The 26492-nt window shown below is 37.8% G+C and overlaps 5 long non-coding RNA genes across 5 annotated transcripts; all 5 read left to right on the top strand.

The window, feature by feature from the left end:
• Positions 1-4058: 4058 nt before the first annotated feature.
• On the top strand, positions 4059-5566 carry LOC141018266 (uncharacterized). The gene is made up of 4 exons (XR_012180711.1): positions 4059-4110; positions 4666-4793; positions 5093-5108; positions 5487-5566. It is a non-coding gene; the product is annotated as an uncharacterized lncRNA (long non-coding RNA).
• A 1782-nt stretch (positions 5567-7348) lies between these two features.
• On the top strand, positions 7349-8652 carry LOC141018239 (uncharacterized). The gene is made up of 4 exons (XR_012180708.1): positions 7349-7445; positions 7579-7706; positions 8008-8023; positions 8400-8652. It is a non-coding gene; the product is annotated as an uncharacterized lncRNA (long non-coding RNA).
• A 5276-nt stretch (positions 8653-13928) lies between these two features.
• Positions 13929-15235, top strand: LOC141018240 (uncharacterized). The gene is made up of 4 exons (XR_012180709.1): positions 13929-14026; positions 14160-14287; positions 14589-14604; positions 14983-15235. It is a non-coding gene; the product is annotated as an uncharacterized lncRNA (long non-coding RNA).
• A 1566-nt stretch (positions 15236-16801) lies between these two features.
• LOC141018237 (uncharacterized) lies at positions 16802-18104 on the top strand. Its single transcript, XR_012180706.1, has 4 exons — positions 16802-16900; positions 17034-17161; positions 17460-17475; positions 17852-18104. It is a non-coding gene; the product is annotated as an uncharacterized lncRNA (long non-coding RNA).
• A 6193-nt stretch (positions 18105-24297) lies between these two features.
• Positions 24298-25352, top strand: LOC141018004 (uncharacterized). The gene is made up of 4 exons (XR_012180694.1): positions 24298-24347; positions 24481-24608; positions 24910-24925; positions 25304-25352. It is a non-coding gene; the product is annotated as an uncharacterized lncRNA (long non-coding RNA).
• Positions 25353-26492: the final 1140 nt, after the last annotated feature.

The raw sequence follows: 26492 nt of genomic DNA, 5'->3' as shown, positions 1-26492 counted from the left end.
AGTTCTGAAAAAACTGTCCTGTGAGGTGTGTCGTGCAAGCCTTGTCACAGCTGCTGTACCCTCATCCTTTGACCAGAGCTACCACCTGCTTGAACTTAAAAACAATGGTGGGCTGATGATCCCCTCAGAGGGAACAGTGAAGGTAGTCAGAGCAGCAGAGCGTGTGATTCGTCAAAACTCACAAGAACAAGTTGTCAGTGTGTCTTTTGTCAACCATTTCGTTCGAGCAGAGATTCGTTCAGAGGATGTGTTCTTACTCAGGGAGCACATTGCAGAAACCCAATTTGGAATTGAGAACCATCATGTCATGCTTCTGTCATTTGTGGTGTCTGTATTTCACAAAGTAAGGCTGCACCACATCGCAAAATTAACTACCCTGGAGTTACAGAGTGCCAGCACACGCAAGAAGCTGTGCAAAACAGTTCTTTTTCAAGGGTTTTAGCTCCCCAGCCCCAGTTGCAAGCCTAACAGGGAAGTGTAAGATGCTGGAATGACCTGGAATTATATAATCCTTTAAAAAAATGTACAAAGCTGGTACAATATATATGGATGTATATATGTATATGTGTTACAGAAGTTTGCCTGGCAACAGTACTGTACATAATCAACGTGTGAGAGAGAGAGAGAGAGAGAGAGAGAGAGAGAGAGAGAGAGAGAGAGAGAGGGAGTGTGTGTGTGAGAGAGACAGAGAGAAAAATAAATTCAAATGAACAATCAAACTTGTTTCTTTATTAAAATATAAAATTAATTAATTTATACATTTATCAATATGCCATACCATATGTCTTTGTTAAAGAGCATAATACAGAGTCTTTCAGCACGAAAGCATGTGTTTTTAATGTGTGACAGCGTCCTGTATCATAACTGAATCTCTGTCGTTTGTAACAAACCAAACCGTGTGAAAATCGGGTAAAAATTCGGGGAGTTGTGATAAATATAGTCGGGGTTTACACCTTCCTCAGTAGAAGTAAATGCACTGGGGGCGCATTGAGGACCCAGCCAAGATGGCGGCCGCGCTGAAACGTCAGCTCCAATAGGCAGCGTCAGTCTATGAGGCGTCTACGTATATATGTCTATGAGCGTGACCACCATTTTGGCTCTCGGCCATTTTGTTTCTTTGACTACAACCGCCATCTTGTCTCCTCTTTCTTTGTCTCTGACACACACACACACACACACGCTTGTTTGTTATTTGTGCTTGAGTTTGTCTTAGTTTAGTTTCATAGTTTAGCTGCTTTGGTTGAGTAATTGATTTGTGTTTATCGAAGGTATCATTGATTTAATCAAGTTGCTAACAATAATAAAGTCTATTATATTGTACATAGCAGTTTTCTGTGATTATTTTGTGCATATGTTTTGTGGCATTTATTGGTTGTGATGGTCAGTGCTCGGATTCATTTCCTTCACTGTTCCTTTAATTGTAAATATTCTACAAATATTTACATTTAAAGTGAACCCTTCTTATGAGACTAATTTTGGTCTGTTTTTTGGTCCCTGATTTCAGGGTGGTGCCCCGTTTTTAACGATTTGAAAATTAATTTTATACATTTTTGTTTTATTCATTTTAATAATCATTTTCAATAATTATTCCTGATTCCTAATTCCTAATAACCACACCTGCCCTACCATCCATTCCCAACATCACACAGTTGGGCAGGGGCCATCACAGCACTCCTGGCTTTGGAAAATACCAATCTGTCCCCCCCAATAATATATCTAAATATGTGACATATGATATGTCCTCCTTTTATGAACCCTGGCTGTAAGTGGATCCGTCTCTTGTTATTTCCGATTTATTTTCAATTTAGGAAAAACAAGGAAAACAAAACTGTGTGACCACCCCCCTCCCGACTGTACACCCGTAAACGCCTGCTTCGTTTGAAAAACCGCTCAGTCCGACTGTCACTGGTGGTCATGGGCATATAAACAAATGGAGGGAGTAGCACCAAAGCAGAAAAAAAAGGACCAACAGGCGGACATTCGCCTTTTTTTCAGACAGTAAGCAACTAGACACCTAAAAAGTAGTGCTATGGTCAAAATGAGCGCGCTAATTTTTGAATGAATGTGAAAAAATTATTGTGTTTAAATGTCTCAGTATTAAAGCTACAATAAAAATACAGATATCATATGAAACTAGAATATATAAGGCATCCATTGGTACCAACCATGGCATGATCACTTGTCGGAAAATGGGCTGAATAATGCTCCAAAGTTAGGCTAAATTCTGGTGGGGGGAAACTTTTAAAAGGGGTCCATTTGAACTCTGTATCATCTGTGTGTGCTGTTCTTTTTTCTCCATCTCCCCCCTGTGTCATGTGTGTGTGTGTGTGTGTGTGTGTGTGTGTGTGTGTGTGTGTGTGTGATTGATGGTTTTAAAATTCAATTGGCACTTAAACAGGCTTGGTAAGGTTAAAGCAAATAACACTAGCAGCAATAAAAGCAGAATATTCAATGCATCAAATTAAAATGATCATTAGGATCAGTCATTGTTCTTCTAGTACAATAATGGTATCTGGTCACAATGCAGGCAGCACAGAGAGACAGAGAGAGGGACAGTCACAGGCATGATATAAGGAGAGGACACACAGAGACCTGCTCTGAAGATGATCAGGTAAGACATGATATGAGTCTAAACAACATGATAACATTATATTTACCTAGTCATACATGTCAGCAGTAAACTAGTAATAAGAGCATAATATTCAAATTAAAATGATCATTAGGGTCAGTCATTGTTCCTCTGGTGCAATAATGGTATCTGGTCGCAATGCAGGCAGCAGAGAGAGACAGAGAGAGGGACAGTCACAGGATATAGGGGAGGAGACACAGAAAATAATATCTGGGGAAGGGCTCAAATTTGGACCCCCCAATATCTATACCACGGTTACGCCCTTGAAAAGGAGGAAAAAATAGCTAATTCCTTCATTTGACAAGCTGCAATCATCACATTTTTGGCATTTTTGCTTGAAATTTGACAAAAAATCTCAGTGGTGAGTAACCAGCTAATCTCTGCAGCTCTAGTACAGATGACACTCTTTGTCCATCCACACAGGTGTCTCTAATTGATGTGGTTGATAAGACCTTCAGTCAGGTGTTAGTTGACTTCTATGATGTCCTCAGAACTTAATGTGCTAATAAAAATGATCACAGGGAAAGTTGTCCCAACCTAACAGGAAGACGAGGGAGGTGTCAGTCAGAACAAGACTCTCCGCCAAACATTGTATCTAGGTTGCTCAACTGTGTGAAGTCTGAGATGTTTTCGGTCACTTTTAACAAAAGCATCAAGCTGCATTTTTGACTCTCTCTGTTGATAATTTGACAAATTTTTTCAGATCTAATGTTCTGTTTTTCTCTTCTCCAACTTGGTAAAGAAGAGTGGAAAGACCCCCACCTACAGTGGACAACGATCAGTCTCAGCTTCATAATAACAGCTCTTTTGAGTGAACAGCGTTCTTTTTGAAAATATTGATTCAGCTACATCTTTGTGTTTTGCAAAGCAAGAAATAATTGGATGGGTAAACATGAAGCTCTTGAGATGTGCATTGTGATCTCAGGAACAGCTCCAGTTGATTTAGAAAAATGTAAAATTGCTTGATGTTGAAAACATTCCTGCTGAAAAAAAAGTTGCATTACAAAAAGGCTGTCTCTGTTTTGTGCCTGTTGTTTTAAATGATGATATTTTGCTGATATAACAAATAAATTACTTCTTGTCTTAGCAAAAACATCATGCATTGTCTTTTTAGTCATATAAACAGTTATAGGACAGAACTTCTAATGGTCACATTTTGTGAGGCCATAGAGCCGGGGGATGATAAGTAGTGTTGTGTAACTTTGTGTGACTGTGAGGACAGTGAAATGTCCCGTCATGACAAAGTGAGATTAGATCAACATCTTGTCGTCCATGTGGAGAACCCGACATTGCAAAACACATTGAGAAATACAGAATGACTGGATAAGATTATTCCATCTCCATCCTTATAAAGAGACGGGTAACTCACAACTGCTCAGCAAAGACGTCCACATCACCTCTAGATCTCACAGTGCTCCCTTTGCTGTCTGTGACACCAGTTTTCTTTTTTTTTTTGGTTCTGACAAACAAGCTGTGGAAAGGTGAGCAGTCAATTTAATCCTGATGTTATTTTAATAAATGCAAAGACAATAGGATAGCATCACAACTGTGTCAGATGCAGCCATAAAACATCTCAGGTGTGTGGATGAGAACAAAATGAAGGCCGAGTTCAAAGATGGATGTGGTCCAAGCCACGAGTGCTGTGATGGCCCCTGCCTAACTGCTTGATATTTGGGTGTTGTGGACAAGTTACTTTGTGGTACTGTTTCTCTTTGAAGGTGTTGAGGAGGACGTAGCAGTAGCCAGCCATATCACTACTGAGTAGTCATGGGTCCGAAGGTGATCATGTTTACGGGCCTGCCATCACAAGATGGTCTCTAGTTTATATTTCATTTCAGATTGTACTGTTATGTTACAAGACTTAACAATAAACTTATATACTGTATATTTCTTTTAATTCTACAAAGAGGAAGTTGACCTTTTTACCTCTCAGTTCTGAAATACCTTGTTTGTTCTTCAGTTGCTGATGAGCTTTGACACTGGTGAATGAAGGCAGTGAATGATTCTGGATGTGGCCATTGTGATTTGTTCCTCAGGATGAAGTGTGTTATGATCTTTCTGGTGTTGACGCTGGTCGTCCTCATGGCTGAACCTGGGGAGAGTGCTCCTCAAACTGGCGGTTGTAACAGCGCTAACAGTGATTGCAGTGGTAGGAGTGGAGGCGGCAAGTCACAAGTGTTCCTACATACTGTGTTGATGTTAACAGATTGACCTCTGATTTACACAAACAGCAGGCAACTTTAGTCTGAGATCAACAAATCACACTTGACTGTACTAACTGACTACATACAACTTCATTTAGTTCTGTGATTAGCTAAAATCTTTTATTTAGTCCTGACATCTCAGATAATAAACCTAATACTAGTAAAGAGCATCATTAATGTTCTAAATGTAAAGATTTTCAAATGTGATAATATTATACTATTGTTTATTTATGTCATTTTCATCTTTTTGTCCCTTTAGGAAATGCAGGTACAAGGTAAGTATTACTGGATATTTTCTGTTGATTTCAAACAGACGAATAAAAGACACAAAAAGACTTTGTGAAATGCCTCAAACCTGTCAAACATAGAAAGCATCAGTATTAACCAGATCCCAAGTTGATGTCTTCAATTACCTTATTTTGTCCAACCCAGTTAAATTCACGATGATATAATAGAGGGTAAAGAAGCAAGTCGACACATTTCAGAAGCTGGAATCAGTGAATTTCTGTCAGATTTTGCTTGAAAAATTATTGCAAAATTATTCAATTATTGAATATTTGTCAATTAAGATTCTGTTGATCGACCTCTGTTGATAATTTAACTAACTGATTCCTCTCTTTTGTTCCCCCTTCTCTAACTTGGTATGCAAACAGTGTGGAAAGATCCCAGTACAGATTAAACTGCGATTGCACATGTAGAACACCCGAAGATGAAGTGGTTGACGACAAATGGAAACTATACTATCAAGACTGAGTCTGTTCTTGATTTTGAAGATATAGTTTGAGCTATATCTTTGTGCTTTGCAAAGCAAGAAATAAGTGGATTAATAAACATGGAACCCTTGAGATGTAGTGACTTTAGTCACAGCTCCAATTGATGTTGAAAAATGTAAAATTGCTTGATAGTGAAAACTATCCTGCTGAATAAAGCTGCATTACAAAAGACCGTCGCTGTTTGGTGGTATTATTTAAGTGAACATGTGCTTGTAATTTTATTGGTGATGATGATCAAGAACATTGTTTTTCATTAAGTCAGAGGTAAATGTTTATATTAAGTAGATCTAAATAATGTGTGTGTTGGTGTGATCAGTTTATTAAATGAACACTCTTCCTATTTCTTTCTGTTTCTGAATGTACTTGTGTCTCTGGTAAAGCAGCACTTTGGAAATGATTCAATTCTGGCATTTCCTCCATCAATAGATGAATAATTTGGTCTATAAAGCATCAGAACAACAGTCAAAATAACAATTTTATGAGAAACAAGATGATCATTGTGTAAATGACATTCGTACTGTTTGCTGTTTCCAAAAGAGACAAAGACATTTAAGGTATTAAAATGTAAAATGAGGAAAAAATAGCTAATTCCTTCATTTGACAAGCTGCAATCATCACATTTTGCTTGAAATTTGACAAAAAAACTCAGTGGTGAGTAACCAGCTAATCTCTGCAGCTCTAGTACAGATGACACTCTTTGTCCATCCACACAGGTGTCTGTAATTGATGTGGTTGATAAGACCTTCAGTCAGGTGTAAGTTGACTTCTATGATGTCCTCAGAACTTAAAGTGCTAATAAAAATGATCACAGGGAAAGTTGTCCCAACCTAACAGGAGGACGAGTGAGGTGTCAGTCAGTTTGTACACGTCCACACTGGTTTGACAGGAGGTCCAGTTAAGCAACATTCAAACACATGCAGTGGCTTTAAAGTCGTGCAGTCATGTGTATTTGCGTTGTGTGGCAGGCTGCTGTTGTCTGGCTTTTAGTCAGTGTCACTGTGACTTTTAACAAAAGCATCAAGCTGTATTTTTGACCCTCTCTGTTGATAATTTGACTACTTTTTTCAGATCTAATGTTTTGTTTTTCTCTTCTGTGACTTGGTAAAGAAGAGTGGAAAGATCCCCACCTACAGTGGACAACGATCAGTCTCAGCATCATAATGACAGCTCTTTTGAGTGAACAGTGTTCTTTTTGAAAATATTGATTCAGCTACATCTTTGTGCTTTGCAAAGCAAGAAATAATTGGATGCGTAAACATGAAGCCCTTGAGATGTGCGTTGTGATCTCAGGAACAGCTCCCATTGATTTAGAAAAATGTAAAATTGCTTGATGTTGAAAACATTCCTGCTGAAAAAAAAGGTGCATTACAAAAAGGCTGTCTCTGTTTTGTGCCTGTTGTTTTAGATGATGATATTTTGCTGATATAACAAATAAATTACTTCTTGTCTTAGCAAAAACATCATGCATTGTCTTTTTAGTCATATAAACAGTTATAGGACAGAACTTCTAATGGTCACATTTTGTGAGGCCATAGAGCCGGGGGATGATAAGTAGTGTTGTGTAACTTTGTGTGACTGTGAGGACAGTGAAATGTCCCGTCATGACAAAGTGAGATTAGATCAACATCTTGTCATCCATGTGCAGAACTTGACTTTGAAAAACACATTGAGAAATACAGAATGACTGGATAAGATTATTCCATCTCCATCCTTATAAAGAGACGGGTAACTCACGACTGCTCAGCAAAGACGTCCACATCACCTCTAGATCTCACAGTGCTCACTTTGCTGTCTGTGACACCAGTTTTTTTTTGGTTCTGACAAACAAGCTGTGGAAAGGTGAGCAGTCAATTTAATCCTGATGTTACTTTAATAAATGCAAAGTCTTTTAGATGAGATGTGATGAGCTTTGACACTGGTGAATGAAGGCAGTGAATGATTCTGGATGTGGCCATTGTGATTTGTTCCTCAGGATGAAGTGTGTTATGGTCTTTCTGGTGTTGACGCTGGTCGTCCTCATGGCTGAACCTGGGGAGAGTGCTCCTCAAACTGGCGGTTGTAGCGGCGGTGGCAGTAATTGCAGTGGTGGCGCAGGAGGCGGCAAGTCACAAATGTTCCTACATACAGTGTTGATGTTAACAGATTGACCTCTGATTTACACAAACAGCAGGCTACTTTAGTCTGAGATCAACAAATCACACTTGACTGTACTAACTGACTACATACAACTTCATTTAGTTCTGTGTTTAGCTAAAATCTTTTATGTAGTCCTGGCATCTCAGATAATAAACCTTATACTAGTAAAGAGAGCATCATTAATGTTCTAAATGTAAAGATTTTCAAATGTGATAATATTATGCTAATGTTTATTTATGTCATTTTCATCTTTTTGTCCCTTTAGGAAACGGACGTAGAAGGTAAGTATTACTGAATATTTTCTGTTGATTTCAAACAGACGAATAAAAGAAATAAAAAGTCTGTGAAATGCCTCAAACCTGTCAAACATAGAAAGCATCAGTATTAACCAGATCCCAAGATGATGTCTTCAATTACCTTATTTTGTCCAACCCATTTAAATTCACGATGATATAATAGAGGGTAAAGAAGCAAGTCGACACATTTCAGAAGCTGGAATCAGTGAATTTCTGTCAGATTTTGCTTGAAAAATTATTGCAAAATTATTCAATTATTGAATATTTGTCAATTAAGATTCTGTTGATCGACCTCTGTTGATAATTTAACTAACTGATCCCTCTCTTTTGTTCCCCCTTCTCTAACTTGGTATGCAAACAGTGTGGAAAGATCCCAAGATGAAGTGGCCGACGACAAATTGAGGCGATACGATCAAGACTGAGTCTGTTCTTGATTTTGAAGATATAGTTTGAGCTATATCTTTGTGCTTTGCAAAGCAAGAAATAATTGGATGAGTAAACATGAAGTCTTTGAGATGTAGTGACTTTAGTCACAGCTCCAACTGATGTTGAAAAATGTGAAATTGCTTGATAGTGAAAACTATCCCGCTGAATAAAGCTGCATTACAAAAGACCGTCTCTGTTTTGTGGTATTATTTAAGTGAACATGTGCTTGTAATTTTATTGGTGATGATGATCAAGAACATTGTTTTTCATTAAGTCAGAGGTAAATGTTTATATTAAGTGGATCTAAATAATGTGTGTGTTGGTGGGATCAGTTTATTAAATGAACACTCTTCCTATTTCTTTCTGTTTCTGAACGTACTTGTGTCTCTGGTAAAGCAGCACTTTGGAAATGATTCAGTTCTGGCATTTCCTCCATCAATAGATGAATCATTTGGTCTATAAAGCATCAGAAAAACAGTCAAAATAACAATTTTATGAGAAACAAGATGATCATTGTGTAAATGACATTCGTACTGTTTGCTGTTTCCAAAAGAGACAAAGACATTCAAGGTATTAAAATGTAAAATGAGGAAAAAATAGCTAATTCCTTCATTTGACAAGCTGCAGTCATCACATTTAGCTTGAAATTTGACAAAAAAACTCAGTGGTGAGTAACCAGCTAATCTCTGCAGCTCTAGTACAGATGACACTCTTTGTCCATCCACACAGGTGTCTGTAATTGATGTGGTTGATAAGACCTTCAGTCAGGTGTAAGTTGACTTCTATGATGTCCTCAGAACTTAAAGTGCTAATAAAAATGATCACAGGGAAAGTTGTCCCAACCTAACAGGAGGACGAGTGAGGTGTCAGTCAGTTTGTACACGTCCACACTGGTTTGACAGGAGGTCCAGTTAAGCAACATTCAAACACATGCAGTGGCTTTAAAGTCTTGCAGTCATGTGTATTTGCGTTGTGTGGCAGGCTGCTGTTGTCTGGCTGTTAGTCAGTGTCACTGTGACTTTTAGCAAAAGCATCAAGCTGTATTTTTGACTCTCTGTTGATAATTTGACTACTTTTTTCAGATCTAATGTTTTGTTTTTCTCTTCTGTAACTTGGTAAAGAAGAGTGGAAAGATCCCCACCTACAGTGGACAACGATCCGTCTCAGCTTCATAATGACGGCTCTTTTGAGTGAACAGTGTTCTTTTTGAAAATATTGATTCAGCTACATCTTTGTGCTTTGCAGAGCAAGAAATAATTGGATGGGTAAGCCTGAAGCCCTTGAGATGTGCGTTGTGATCTCAGGAACAGCCCCAGCTGATTTAGAAAAATGTAAAATTGCTTGATGTTGAAAACATTCCTGCTGAATAAAAAGGTGCATTACAAAAAGGCTGTCTCTGTTTTGTGCCTGTTGTTTTAAATGATGATATTTTGCTGATATAACAAATAAATTACTTCTTGTCTTAGCAAAAACATCATGCATTGTCTTTTTAGTCATATAAACAGTTATAGGACAGAACTTCTAATGGTCACATTTTGTGAGGCCATAGAGCCGGGGAATGATAAGTAGTGTTGTGTAACTTTGTGTGACTGTGAGGACAGTGAAATGTCCCATCATGACAAAGTGAGATTAGATCAACATCTTGTCATCCATGTGGAGAACTCGACATTGCAAAACACATTGAGAAATACAGAATGACTGGATAAGATTATTCCATCTTCATCCTGCTGTCTGTGACACCAGTTTTTGTTTTGGTTCTGACAAACAAGCTGTGGAAAGGTGAGAAGTCAATTTAATCCTGATGTTATTTTAATAAACGCAAAGACAATAGGATAGCATCACAACTGTGTTAGATGCAGCCATAAAACATCTCAGGTGTGTAGATGAGAACAAAATGAAGGCCGAGTTCAAAGATGGATGTGGTCCAAGCCACGAGTGCTGTGATGGCCCCTGCCTAACTGCTTGATATTTGGGTGTTGTGGACAAGTTACTGTGTGGTACTGTTTCTCTTTGAAGGTGTTGAGGGGGACGTAGCAGTAGCCAGCCATATCACTACTGAGTAGTCATGGGTCCGAAGGTGATCATGTTTACGGGCCTGCCATCACAAGATGGTCTCTAGTTTACATTTCATTTCAGATTGTACTGTTATGTTACAAGACTTAACAATAAACTTATATACTGTATATTTCTTTTAATTCTACAAAGAGGAAGTTGACCTTTTTACCTCTCAGTTCTGAAATACCTTGTTTGTTCTTCAGTTGCTGATGGAACTGATAAATCACTTCCTTACTTAGGAAACATCATGCATTGTCATTACATTACATTATTGTCGTTATTTTCGTACCCGGCTCAGGAATCCTACAGGCTCAATATTACGCCCAAGAACATTTAAGTCACAACTGTACATACATACTGTGTTGATGTTAACAGATTGTCCTCTGATTTACACAAACAGCAGGCTACTTTAGTCTGTGATCAACAAATCACACCTGCCTGTACTAAATTAACCAGTCAGATGTAAATGTTTATATTAAGCAAATCTAAATAATGTGTGTGTTGGTGTGATCAGTTTATTAAATGAACACTCTTCCTATTTCTTTCTGTTTCTGAATGTACTTGTGTCTCTGGTAAAGCAGCACTTTGGAAATGATGCAATTCTGGCATTTCCTCCATCAATAGATGAATCATTTGGGCTATAAATCATCAGAAAAACGGTCAAAATAACAATTTTATGAGAGCCAAGATGATCATTGTGTAAATGACATTTGTACTGTTGGCTGTTTCCAAAATAGACAAAGACATTTAAGGTATTAAAAAGTAAAAGGAGCATGGGCATAACTACCATATACTTTGGGGGGGACGTGTCCCATGACTACTCAGTAGTGATATGGCTGGCTACTGCTACGTCCTCCTCAACACCTTTAAAGAGAAACAGTACCACACAGTAACTTGTCCACAACACCCAAATATCACACAGTTAGGCAGGGGCCGTCACAGCACTCCTGGCTTGGGAAAATACCAATCTGTCCCCCCCAATAATATATCCAAATATGTGACATATGATATGTCCTCCTTTTATGAACCCTGGCTGTAAGTGGATCCGTCTCTTGTTATTTCCGATTTATTTTCAATTTAGGAAAAACAAGGAAAACAAAACTGTGTGACCACCCCCCTCCCGACTGTACACTTGGTTGCACCCGTAAACGCCGGCTTCGTTTGAAAAACCGCTCAGTCCGACTGTCACTGGTGGTCATGGGCATATAAACAAATGGAGGGAGTAGCACCAAAGCGGAAAAAAAAGGACCAACAGGCGGACATTCGCCTTTTTTTCAGACGGTAAGCAACTAGACACCTAAAAAGTAGTGCTATGGTCAAAACGAGCGTGCTAATTTTTGAATGAATGTGAAACAATTATCGTGTTTAAATGTCTCAGTATTAAAGCTAGAATAAAAATACAGATATCATATGAAACTAGAATATATAAGGCATCCATTGGTACCAACCATGGCATGATCACTTGTCGGAAAACGGGCTGAATAATGCTCCAAATTTAGGCTAAATTCTGGTGGGGAAAAACTTTTAAAAGGGGTCTATTTGAACTCTGTATCATCTGTGTGTGCTGTTCTTTTTTCCCCATCTCCCCCCTGTGTCGTGTGTGTGTGTGTGTGTGTGTCTGTGTGTGTGTGATTGATGGTTTTAAAATTCAATTGGCACTTAAACAGGCTTGGTAAGCAAATAACACTAGCGGTTACACGGAGGTTAAAGACTTTAACACGGAGGTTAAAGCAAATAACACTAGCAGCAATAAAAGCAGAATACTTAATGCATCAAATTAAAATGATCATTAGGATCAGTCATTGTTCCTCTGGTGCAATAATGGTATCTGGTCACGATGCAGGCAGCAGAGAGAGACAGAGAGAGGGACAGTCACAGGCATGATGGAGGGAGAGGACACACAGAGACCTGCTCTGAAGATGATCAGGAAAAGCACTGTAATATGAGTCTCTAAACAACATGATAACATTATTTTTACCTAGTCATATATGTCATCAGTAAACTAGTAATAAGAGCACAATATTCAAATTAAAATGATCATTAGGATCAGTCATTGTTCCTCTGGTACAATAATGGTATCTGCTCACAATGCAGGCAGCACAGAGAGACAGAGAGAGGGACAGTCACAGGCATGATATAGGGAGAGGACACACAGAAAATAATATCCGGGGAAGGGCTCAAATTTGGACCCCCCAATATCTATACCACGGTTACGCCCTTGAAAAGGAGGAAAAAATAGCTAATTCCTTCATTTGACAAGCTGCAATCATCACATTTTTGGCATTTTTGCTTGAAATTTGACCAAAAAAAACTCAGTGGTGAGTAACCAGCTAATCTCTGCAGCTCTAGTACAGATGACACTCTTTGTCCATCCACACAGGTGTCTCTAATTGATGTGGTTGATAAGACCTTCAGTCAGGTGTTAGTTGACTTCTATGATGTCCTCAGAACTTAATGTGCTAATAAAAATGATCACAGGGAAAGTTGTCCCAACCTAACAGGAGGACGAGGGAGGTGTCAGTCAGTTTGTACACGTCCACACCGGTTTGAAAGGAGGTCCAATTAAGCAACATTCAAACACATGCAGTGGCTTTAAAGTCGTGCAGTCATGTGTATTTGCTTTGTGTGGCAGGCTGCTGTTGTCTGGCTGTTAGTCAGTGTCACTGTGACTTTTAGCAAAAGCATCAAGCTGTATTTTTGACTCTCTCTGTTGATAATTTGACTACTTTTTTCAGATCTAATGTTTTGTTTTTCTCTTCTGTAACTTGGTAAAGAAGAGTGGAAAGACCTCCACCTACAGTGGACAACGATCAGTCTCAGCTTCATAATGACGGCTCTTTTGAGTGAACAGTGTTCTTTTTGAAAATATTGATTCAGCTACATCTTTGTGCTTTGCAAAGCAAGAAATAATTGGATGCGTAAACATGAAGCCCTTGAGATGTGCGTTGTGATCTCAGGAACAGCTCCCATTGATTTAGAAAAATGTAAAATTGCTTGATGTTGAAAACATTCCTGCTCAATAAAAAGGTGCATTACAAAAAGGCTGTCTCTGTTTTGTGCCTGTTGTTTTAAATGATGATATTTTGCTGATATAACAAATAAATTACTTCTTGTCTCATCAAAAACATCATGCATTGTCTTTGTAGTCATATAAACAGTTATAGGACAGAACTTCTAATGGTCACATTTTGTGAGGCCATAGAGCCAGGGGATGATAAGTAGTGTTGTGTAACTTTGTGCGACTGTGAGGACAGTGAAATGTACCGTCATGACAAAGTGAGATTAGATCAACATCTTGTCATCCATGTGCAGAACTTGACTTTGAAAAACACATTGAGAAATACAGAATGACTGGATAAGATTATTCCATCTCCATCCTTATAAAGAGACGGGTAACTCACAACTGCTCAGCAAAGACGTCCACATCACCTCTAGATCTCACAGTGCTCACTTTGCTGTCTGTGACACCAGTTTTTTTTTTGGTTCTGACAAACAAGCTGTGGAAAGGTGAGAAGTCAATTTAATCCTGATGTTACTTTAATAAATGCAAAGTCTTTTAGATGAGATGTGATGAGCTTTGACACTGGTGAATGAAGGCAGTGAATGATTCTGGATGTGGCCATTGTGATTTGTTCCTCAGGATGAAGTGTGTTATGATCTTTCTGGTGTTGACGCTGGTCGTCCTCATGGCTGAACCCGGGGAGAGTGCTCCTCAAACTGGCGGTTGTGGCGGCAGTGGCAGTAATTGCGGTGGTGGCGCAGGAGGCGGCAAGTCACAACTGTTCCTACATACTGAGTTGATGTTAACAGATTGACCTCTGATTTACACAAACAGCAGGCTACTTTAGTCTGAGATCAACAAATCACACTTGACTGTACTAACTGACTACATACAACTTCATTTAGTTCTGTGTTTAGCTAAAATCTTTTATGTAGTCCTGGCATCTCAGATAATAAACCTTATACTAGTAAAGAGAGCATCATTAATGTTCTAAATGTAAAGATTTTCAAATGTGATAATATTATACTAATGTTTATTTATGTCATTTTCATCTTTTTGTCCCTTTAGGAAACGGACGTAGAAGGTAAGTATTACTGAATATTTTCTGTTGATTTCAAACAGACGAATAAAAGAAATAAAAAGTCTTTGTGAAATGCCTCAAACCTGTCAAACATAGAAAGCATCAGTATTAACCAGATCCCAAGATGATGTCTTCAATTACCTTATTTTGTCCAACCCATTTAAATTCACGATGATATAATAGAGGGTAAAGAAGCAAGTTGACACATTTCAGAAGCTGGAATCAGTGAATTTCTGTCAGATTTTGCTTGAAAAATTATTGCAAAATTATTCAATTATTGAATATTTGTCAATTAAGATTCTGTTGATCGACCTCTGTTGATAATTTAACTAACTGATTCCTCTCTTTTGTTCCCCCTTCTCTAACTTGGTATGCAAACAGTGTGGAAAGATCCCAAGATGAAGTGGTCGACGATAAATTGAGGCGATACGATCAAGACTGAGTCTGTTCTTGATTTTGAAGATATAGTTTGAGTTATATCTTTGTGCTTTGCAAAGCAAGAAATAATTGGATGAGTAAACATGAAGTCTTTGAGATGTAGTGACTTTAGTCACAGCTCCAACTGATGTTGAAAAATGTGAAATTGCTTGATAGTGAAAACTATCCTGCTGAATAAAGCTGCATTACAAAAGACCGTCTCTGTTTTGTGGTATTATTTAAGTGAACATGTGCTTGTAATTTTATTGGTGATGATGATCAAGAACATTGTTTTTCATTAAGACAGATGTAAATGTTTATATTAAGCAGATCTAAATAATGTGTGTTGGTGGGATCAGTTTATTAAATGAACACTCTTCCTATTTCTTTCTGTTTCTGAATGTACTTGTGTCTCTGGTAAAGCAGCACTTTGGAAATGATTCAATTCTGGCATTTCCTCCATCAATAGATGAATCATTTGGTCTATAAAGCATCAGAAAAACAGTCAAAATAACAATTTTATGAGAAACAAGATGATCATTGTGTAAATGACATTCGTACTGTTTGCTGTTTCCAAAAGAGACAAAGACATTTAAGGTATTAAAATGTAAAATGAGGAAAAAATAGCTAATTCCGTCATTTGACAAGCTGCAGTCATCACATTTAGCTTGAAGTTTGACAAAAAAACTCAGTGGTGAGTAACCAGCTAATCTCTGCAGCTCTAGTACAGATGACACTCTTTGTCCATCCACACAGGTGTCTGTAATTGATGTGGTTGATAAGACCTTCAGTCAGGTGTAAGTTGACTTCTATGATGTCCTCAGAACTTAAAGTGCTAATAAAAATGATCACAGGGAAAGTTGTCCCAACCTAACAGGAGGACGAGGGAGGTGTCAGTCAGTTTGTACACGTCCACACTGGTTTGACAGGAGGTCCAGTTAAGCAACATTCAAACACATGCAGTGGCTTTAAAGTCGTGCAGTCATGTGTATTTGCGTTGTGTGGCAGGCTGCTGTTGTCTTGCTGTTAGTCAGTGTCACTGTGACTTTTAGCAAAAGCATCAAGCTGTATTTTTGACTCTCTCTGTTGATAATTTGACTACTTTTTTCAGATCTAATATTTTGTTTTTCTCTTCTGTAACTTGGTAAAGAAGAGTGGAAAGATCCCCACTTACAGTGGACAACAATCAGTCTCAGCTTTATAATGACGGCTCTTTTGAGTGAACAATGTTCTTTTTGAAAATATTGATTCAGCTACATCTTTGTGCTTTGCAGAGCAAGAAATAATTGGATGGGTAAACATGAAGCCCTTGAGATGTGCGTTGTGATCTCAGGAACAGCTCCCATTGATTTAGAAAAATGTAAAATTGCTTGATGTTGAAAACATTCCTGCTCAATAAAAAGGTGCACTACAAATAAGCTGTCTCTGTTTTGTGCCTGTTGTTTTAAATGATGATATTTTGCTGATATAACAAATAAATTACTTCTTGTCTTAGCAAAAACATCATGCATTGTCTTTGTAGTCATATAAACAGTTATAGGACAGAACTTCTAATGGTCACATTTTGTGAGGCCATAGAGCCAGGGGATGATAAGTAGTGTTGTGTAACTTTGTGTGACTGTGAGGACAGTGAAATGTCCCGTCATGACAAAGTGAGATTAGATCAACATCTTGTCATCCATGTGCAGAACTTGACTTTGAAAAACACATTGAGAAATACAGAATGACTGGATAAGATTATTCCGTCTCCATCCTTATAAAGAGACGGGTAACTCACGACTGCTCAGCAAAGACGTCCACATCACCTCTAGATCTCACAGTGCTCACTTTGCTGTCTGTGACACCAGTTTTTTTTTGGTTCTGACAAACAAGCTGTGGAAAGGTGAGAAGTCAATTTAATCCTGATGTTACTTTAATAAATGCAAAGTCTTTTAGATGAGATGTGATGAGCTTTGACACTGGTGAATGAAGGCAGTGAATGATTCTGGATGTGGCCATTGTGATTTGTTCCTCAGGATGAAGTGTGTTATGATCTTTGTGGTGTTGACGCTGGTCGTCCTCATGGCTGAACCCGGGGAGAGTGCTCCTCAAACTGGCGGTTGTAGTGGCGCTAACAGTAATTGTGGTGGTGGCGCAGGAGGCGGCAAGTCACAAGTGTTCCTACATACTGTGTTGATGTTAACAGATTGACCTCTGATTTACACAAACAGCAGGCTACTTTAGTCTGAGATCAACAAATCACACTTGACTGTACTAACTGACTACATACAACTTCATTTAGTTCTGTGTTTAGCTAAAATCTTTTATGTATTCCTGGCATCTCAGATAATAAACCTTATACTAGTAAAGAGAGCATCAATGTTCTAAATGTAAAGATTTTCAAATGTGATAATATTATACTAATGTTTATTTATGTCATTTTCATCTTTTTGTCCCTTTAGGAAACGGACGTAAAAGGTAAGTATTACTGAATATTTTCTGTTGATTTCAAACAGACGAATAAAAGAAATAAAAAGTCTGTGAAATGCCTCAAACCCGTCAAACATAGAAAGCATCAGTATTAACCAGATCCCAAGATGATGTCTTCCATTACCTTATTTTGTCCAACCCATTTAAATTCACGATGATATAATAGAGGGTAAAGAAGCAAGTCGACACATTTCAGAAGCTGGAATCAGTGAATTTCTGTCAGATTTTGCTTGAAAAATTATTGCAAAATTATTCAATTATTGAATATTTGTCAATTGAGATTCTGTTGATCGACCTCTGTTGATAATTTAACTAACTGATTCCTCTCTTTTGTTCCCCCTTCTCTAACTTGGTATGCAAACAGTGTGGAAAGATCCCAAGATGAAGTGGCCGACGACAAATTGAGGCGATACGATCAAGACTGAGTCTGTTCTTGATTTTGAAGATATAGTTTGAGCTATATCTTTGTGCTTTGCAAAGCAAGAAATAATTGGATGAGTAAACATGAAGTCTTTGAGATGTAGTGACTTTAGTCACAGCTCCAACTGATGTTGAAAAATGTAAAATTGCTTGATAGTGAAAACTATCCCGCTGAATAAAGCTGCATTACAAAAGACCATCTCTGTTTTGTGGTATTATTTAAGTGAACATGTGTTTGTAATTTTATTGGTGATGATGATCAAGAACATTGTTTTTCATTAAGTCAGAGGTAAATGTTTATATTAAGCAGATCTAAATAATGTGTGTTGGTGGGATCAGTTTATTAAATGAACACTCTTCCTATTTCTTTCTGTTTCTGAATGTACTTGTGTCTCTGGTAAAGCAGCACTTTGGAAATGATTCAATTCTGGCATTTCCTCCATCAATAGATAAATCATTTGGTCTATAAAGCATCAGAAAAACAGTCAAAATAACAATTTTATGAGAAACAAGATGATCATTGTGTAAATGACATTCGTACTGTTTGCTGTTTCCAAAAGAGACAAAGACATTCAAGGTATTAAAATGTAAAATGAGGAAAAAATAGCTAATTCCTTCATTTGACAAGCTGCAATCATCACATTTTGCTTGAAGTTTGACAAAAAAACTCAGTGGTAAGTAACCAGCTAATCTCTGCAGCTCTAGTACAGATGACACTCTTTGTCCATCCACACAGGTGTCTGTAATTGATGTGGTTGATAAGACCTTCAGTCAGGTGTAAGTTGACTTCTATGATGTCCTCAGAACTTAAAGTGCTAATAAAAATGATCACAGGGAAAGTTGTCCCAACCTAACAGGAGGACGAGGGAGGTGTCAGTCAGTTTGTACACGTCCACACTGGTTTGAAAGGAGGTCCAGTTAAGCAACATTAAAACACATGCAGTGGCTTTAAAGTCGTGCAGTCATGTGTATTTGCGTTGTGTGGCAGGCTGCTGTTGTCTGGCTGTTAGTCAGTGTCACTGTGACTTTCAGCAAAAGCATCAAGCTGTATTTTTGACTCTCTGTTGATAATTTGACTACTTTTTTCAGATCTAATGTTTTGTTTTTCTCTTCTGTAACTTGGTAAAGAAGAGTGGAAAGATCCCCACCTACAGTGGACAACGATCAGTCTCAGCTTCATAATGACGGCTCTTTTGAGTGAACAGTGTTCTTTTTGAAAATATTGATTCAGCTACATCTTTGTGCTTTGCAGAGCAAGAAATAATTGGATGCGTAAAAAAAAAAGCCCTTGAGATGTGCGTTGTGATCTCAGGAACAGCTCCCATTGATTTAGAAAAATGTAAAATTGATTGATGTTGAAAACATTCCTGCTCAATAAAAAGGTGCACTACAAACAAGCTGTCTCTGTTTTGTGCCTGTTGTTTTAAATTATGATATTTTGCTGATATAACAAATAAATTACTTCTTGTCTTAGCAAAAACATCATGCATTGTCTTTTTAGTCATATAAACAGTTATAGGACAGAACTTCTTATGGTCACATTTTGTGAGGCCATAGAGCCGGGGGATGATAAGTAGTGTTGTGTAACTTTGTGTGACTGTGAGGACAGTGAAATGTCCCGTCATGACAAAGTGAGATTAGATCAACATCTTGTCATCCATGTGGAGAACTCGACATTGCAAAACACATTGAGAAATACAGAATGACTGGATAAGATTATTCCATCTCCATCCTGTTGGTCAAAACGAGAGTGCAAATTTTTTAATGAATGTGAAACAATTATCGCGTTTAAATGTCTCAGTATTAAAGCTCGAATAAAAATACAGATATCATATGAAACTAGAATATATAAGGCATCCATTGGTACCAACCATGGCATGATCGCTTGTCGGAAAATGGGCTGAATAATGCTCCAAAGTTAGGCTAAATTCTGGTGGGGGGAAAAACTTTTAAAAGGGGTCCATTTGAACTCTGTATCATCCGTGTCTGCTGATCTTTTTTCTCCATCTCGTGTGTGTGTGTGTGTGTGTGTGTGTGTGTGTGTGTGTGTGTGTGTGTGTGTGTGTGTGTGTGTGTGTGTGTGTTGGTTTTAAAATTCAATTGGCACTTAAACAGGCTTGGTAAGGTTAAAGCTAATAACACTAGCAGCAATATAAGCAGAATATTCAATGCATCAAATTAAATGATCATTAGGATCAGTCATTGTTCCTCTGGTGCAATAATGGTATCTGGTCACACTGCAGGCAGCACAGAGAGACAGAGAGAGGGACAGCCACAGGCATGATATAGGGAGAGGACACACAGAAAATAATATCCGGGGAAGGGCTCAAATTTGGACCCCCCAATATCTATACCACGGTTACGCCCTTGAAAAGGAGGAAAAAATGGCTAATTCCTTCATTTGACAAGCTGCAATCATCACATTTTTGGCATTTTTGCTTGAAATTTGACAAAAAAACTCAGTGGTGAGTAACCAGCTAATCTCTGCAGCTCTAGTAGAGATGACACTCTTTGTCCATCCACACAGGTGTCTCTAACTGATGTGGTTGATAAGACCTTCAGTCAGGTGTTAGTTGACTTCTATGATGTCCTCAGAACTTAATGTGCTAATAAAAATGATCACAGGGAAAGTTGTCCCAACCTAACAGGAGGACGAGGGAGGTGTCAGTCAGAACAAGACTCCCCGCCAAACATTGTATCTAGGTTGCTCAACTGTGTGAAGTCTGAGATGTTTTTGGTCACTTTTAACAAAAGCATCAAACTGCATTTTTGACTCTCTCTGTCTGTTATTTTTTCAGATCTAATGTTTTGTTTTTGTCTTCTCCAACTTGGTAAAGAAGAGTGGACAGACCACCACCTACAGTGGACAACGATCAGTCTCAGCATCATAATGACGGCTCTTTTGAGTGAACAGTGTTCTTTTTGAAAATATTGATTCAGCTACATCTTTGTGCTTTGCAAAGCAAAAAATAATTGGATGGGTTAACATGAAGCCCTTGAGATGTGCGTTGTGATCTCAGGAACAGCTCCCATTGATTTAGAAAAATGTAAAATTGCTTGATGTTGAAAACATTCCTGCTCAATAAAAAGGTGCTTTACAAAAAGGCCATCTCTGTTTTGTGCCTGTTGTTTTAAATGATGATATTTTGCTGATATAACAAATAAATTACTTCTTGTCTTAGCAAAAACATCATGCATTGTCTTTTTAATTATATAAACAGTTATAGGACAGAACTTCTAATGGTCACATTTTGTGAGGCCATAGAGCCGGGGGATGATAAGTAGTGTTGTGTAACTTTGTGAGACTGTGAGGACGGTAAAATGTCCCGTCATGACAAAGTGAGATTAGATCAACATCTTGTCATCCATGTGCAGAACTTGACTTTGAAAAACACATTGAGAAATACAGAATGACTGGATAAGATTATTCCATCTCCATCCTTATAAAGAGACGGGTAACTCACGACTGCTCAGCAAAGACGTCCACATCACCTCTAGATCTCACAGTGCTCACTTTGCTGTCTGTGACACCAGTTTTTTTTTTGGTTCTGACAAACAAGCTGTGGAAAGGTGAGCAGTCAATTTAATCCTGATGTTACTTTAATAAATGCAAAGTCTTTTAGATGAGATGTGATGAGCTTTGACACTGGTGAATGAAGGCAGTGAATGATTCTGGATGTGGCCATTGTGATTTGTTCCTCAGGATGAAGTGTGTTATGATCTTTCTGGTGTTGACGCTGGTCGTCCTCATGGCTGAACCCGGGGAGAGTGCTCCTCAAACTGGAGGCTGTGGCGGCGCTAACAGTAATTGCGGTGGTGGCGCAGGAGGCGGCAAGTCACAAGTGTTCCTACATACAGTGCTGATGTTAACAGATTGACCTCTGATTTACACAAACAGCAGGCTACTTTAGTCTGAGATCAACAAATCACACTTGACTGTACTAACTGACTACATACAACTTCATTTAGTTCTGTGTTTAGCTAAAATCTTTTATGTAGTCCTGGCATCTCAGATAATAAACCTTATATTAGTAAAGAGCATCATTAATGTTCTAAATGTAAAGATTTTCAAATGTGATAATATTATACTAATGTTTATTTATGTCATTTTCATCTTTTTGTCCCTTTAGGAAATGGACGTAAAAGGTAAGTATTACTGAATATTTTCTGTTGATTTCAAACAGACGAATAAAAGACATAAAAAGACTTTGTGAAATGCCTCAAACCTGTCAAACATAGCAAGCATCAGTATTAACCAGATCCCAAGATGATGTCTTCAATTACCTTATTTTGTCCAACCCATTTAAATTCACGATGATATAATAGAGGGTAAAGAAGCAAGTTGACACATTTCAGAAGCTGGAATCAGTGAATTTCTGTCAGATTTTGCTTGAAAAATTATTGCAAAATTATTCAATTATTGAATATTTGTCAATTAAGATTCTGTTGATCGACCTCTGTTGATAATTTAACTAACTGATTCCTCTCTTTTGTTCCCCCTTCTCTAACTTGGTATGCAAACAGTGTGGAAAGATCCCAAGATGAAGTGGCCGACGACAAATTGAGGCGATACGATCAAGACTGAGTCTTTTCTTGATTTTGAAGATATAGTTTGAGCTATATCTTTGTGCTTTGCAAAGCAAGAAATAATTGGATGAGTAAACATGAAGTCTTTGAGATGTAGTGACTTTAGTCACAGCTCCAACTGATGTTGAAAAATGTAAAATTGCTTGATAGTGAAAACTATCCTGCTGAATAAAGATGCATTACAAAAGACCGTCTCTGTTTTGTGGTCTTATTTAAGTGAACATGTGCTTGTAATTTTATTGGTGATGATGATCAAGAACATTGTTTTTCATTAAGTCAGAGGTAAATGTTCATATTAAGTAGATCTTAATAATGTGTGTTGGTGGGATCAGTTTATTAAATGAACACTCTTCCTATTTCTTTCTGTTTCTGAACGTACTTGTGTCTCTGGTAAAGCAGCACTTTGGAAATGATTCAATTCTGGCATTTCCTCCATCAATAGATGAATCATTTGGTCTATAAAGCATCAGAACAACAGTCAAAATAACAATTTTATGAGAAACAAGATGATCATTGTGTAAATGACATTCGTACTGTTTGCTGTTTCCAAAAGAGACAAAGACATTTAAGGTATTAAAATGTAAAATGAGGAAAAAATAGCTAATTCCTTCATTTGACAAGCTGCAATCATCACATTTAGCTTGAAGTTTGACAAAAAAACTCAGTGGTGAGTAACCAGCTAATCTCTGCAGCTCTAGTACAGATGACACTCTTTGTCCATCCACACAGGTGTCTGTAATTGATGTGGTTGATAAGACCTTCAGTCAGGTGTAAGTTGACTTCTATGATGTCCTCAGAACTTAAAGTGCTAATAAAAATGATCACAGGGAAAGTTGTCCCAACCTAACAGGAGGACGAGGGAGGTGTCAGTCAGTTTGTACACGTCCACACTGGTTTGAAAGGAGGTCCAGTTAAGCAACATTCAAACACATGCAGTGGCTTTAAAGTCGTGCAGTCATGTGTATTTGCGTTGTGTGGCAGGCTGCTGTTGTCTTGCTGTTAGTCAGTGTCACTATGACTTTTAGCAAAAGCATCAAGCTGTATTTTTGACTCTCTGTTGCTAATTTGACTACTTTTTTCAGATCTAATGTTTTGTTTTTCTCTTCTGTAACCTGGTAAAGAAGAGTGGAAAGACCCCCACCTACAGTGGACAACGATCAGTCTCAGCTTCATAATGACGGCTCTTTTGAGTGAACAATGTTCTTTTTGAAAATATTGATTCAGCTACATCTTTGTGCTTTGCAGAGCAAGAAATAATTGGATGCGTAAAAAAAAAGCCCTTGAGATGTGCGTTGTGATCTCAGGAACAGCTCCCATTGATTTAGAAAAATGTAAAATTGCTTGATGTTGAAAACATTCCTGCTCAATAAAAAGGTGCACTACAAATAAGCTGTCTCTGTTTTGTGCCTGTTGTTTTAAATGATGATATTTTGCTGATATAACAAATAAATTACTTCTTGTCTTAGCAAAAACATCATGCATTGTCTTTTTAGTCATATAAACAGTTATAGGACAGAACTTCTAATGGTCACATTTTGTGAGGCCATAGAGCCGGGGGATGATAAGTAGTGTTGTGTAACTTTGTGTGACTGTGAGGACAGTGAAATGTCCCGTCATGACAAAGTGAGATTAGATCAACATCTTGTCATCCATGTGCAGAACTTGACTTTGAAAAACACATTGAGAAATACAGAATGACTGGATAAGATTATTCCATCTCCAGCCTTATAACGAGACGGGTAACTCACGACTCCTCAGCAAAGACGTCCACATCACCTCTAGATCTCACAGTGCTCACTTTGTTGTCTGTGACACCAGTTTTTTTTTGGTTCTGACAAACAAGCTGTGGAAAGGTGAGAAGTCAATTTAATCCTGATGTTACTTTAATAAATGCAAAGTCTTTTAGATGAGATGTGATGAGCTTTGACACTGGTGAATGAAGGCAGTGAATGATTCTGGATGTGGCCATTGTGATTTGTTCCTCAGGATGAAGTGTGTTATGATCTTTCTGGTGTTGACGCTGGTCGTCCTCATGGCTGAACCTGGGGAGAGTGCTCCTCAAACTGGCGGTTGTGGCGGCGATGGCAGTAATTGCAGTGGTGGCAGTGGAGGCGGCAAGTCACAAGTGTTCCTACATACTGTGTTGATGTTAACAGATTGACCTCTGATTTACACAAACAGCAGGCTACTTTAGTCTGAGATCAACAAATCACACTTGACTGTACTAACTGACTACATACAACTTCATTTAGTTCTGTGTTTAGCTAAAATATTTTATGTCGTCCTGGCATCTCAGATAATAAACCTTATACTAGTAAAGAGAGCATCATTAATGTTCTAAATGTAAAGATTTTCAAATGTGATAATATTATACTAATGTTTATTTATGTCATTTTCATCTTTTTGTCCCTTTAGGAAACGGACGTAGAAGGTAAGTATTACTGAATATTTTCTGTTGATTTCAAACAGACGAATAAAAGAAATAAAAAGTCTTTGTGAAATGCCTCAAACCTGTCAAACATAGAAAGCATCAGTATTAACCAGATCCCAAGATGATGTCTTCAATTACCTTATTTTGTCCAACCCATTTAAATTCACGATGATATGATAGAGGGTAAAGAAGCAAGTCGACACATTTCAGAAGCTGGAGTCAGTGAATTTCTGTCAGATTTTGCTTGAAAAATTATTGCAAAATTATTCAATTATTGAATATTTGTCAATTAAGATTCTGTTGATCGACCTCTGTTGATAATTTAACTAACTGATCCCTCTCTTTTGTTCCCCCTTCTCTAACTTGGTATGCAAACAGTGTGGAAAGATCCCAAGATGAAGTGGCCGACGACAAGTTGAGGCGATACGATCAAGACTGAGTCTGTTCTTGATTTTGAATATATAGTTTGAGCTATATCTTTGTGCTTTGCAAAGCAAGAAATAATTGGATGAGTAAACATGAAGTCTTTGAGATGTAGTGACTTTAGTCACAGCTCCAACTGATGTTGAAAAATGTAAAATTGCTTGATAGTGAAAACTATCCTGCTGAATAAAGCTGCATTACAAAAGACCGTCTCTGTTTTGTGGTCTTATTTAAGTGAACATGTGCTTGTAATTTTATTGGTGATGATGATCAAGAACATTGTTTTTCATTAAGACAGATGTAAATGTTTATATTAAGCAGATCTAAATAATGTGTGTTGGTGGGATCAGTTTATTAAATGAACACTCTTCCCATTTCTTTCTGTTTCTGAATGTACTTGTGTCTCTGGTAAAGCAGCACTTTGGAAATGATTCAATTCTGGCATTTCCTCCATCAATAGATAAATCATTTGGTCTATAAAGCATCAGAAAAACAGTCAAAATAACAATTTTATGAGAGCCAAGATGATCATTGTGTAAATGACATTCGTACTGTTGGCTGTTTCCAAAAGAGACAAAGACATTTAAGGTATTAAAATGTAAAATGAGGGGAAAATAGCTAATTCCTTCATTTGACAAGCTGCAATCATCACATTTTGCTTGAAATTTGACAAAAAAACTCAGTGGTGAGTAACCAGCTCATCTCTGCAGCTCTAGTACAGATGACACTCTTTGTCCATCCACACAGGTGTCTGTAATTGATGTGGTTGATAAGACCTTCAGTCAGGTGTAAGTTGACTTCTATGATGTCCTCAGAACTTAAAGTGCTAATAAAAATGATCACAGGGAAAGTTGTCCCAACCTAACAGGAGGACGAGGGAGGTGTCAGTCAGTTTGTACACGTCCACACCGGTTTGAAAGGAGGTCCAGTTAAGCAACATTAAAACACATGCAGTGGCTTTAAAGTCGTGCAGTCATGTGTATTTGCTTTGTGTGGCAGGCTGCTGTTGTCTGGCTGTTAGTCAGTGTCACTGTGACTTTTAACAAAAGCATCAAGCTGTATTTTTGACTCTCTCTGTTGATAATTTGACTACTTTTTTCAGATCTAATATTTTGTTTTTTCTTCTTTAACTTGGTAAAGAAGA

The sequence above is a fragment of the Pagrus major genome, chromosome 22 (assembly GCF_040436345.1).
Source record: "Pagrus major chromosome 22, Pma_NU_1.0".
NCBI classification, from domain to species: Eukaryota; Metazoa; Chordata; class Actinopteri; order Spariformes; family Sparidae; genus Pagrus; species Pagrus major.
This window is presented reverse-complemented; position numbering and strand designations above follow the sequence as displayed.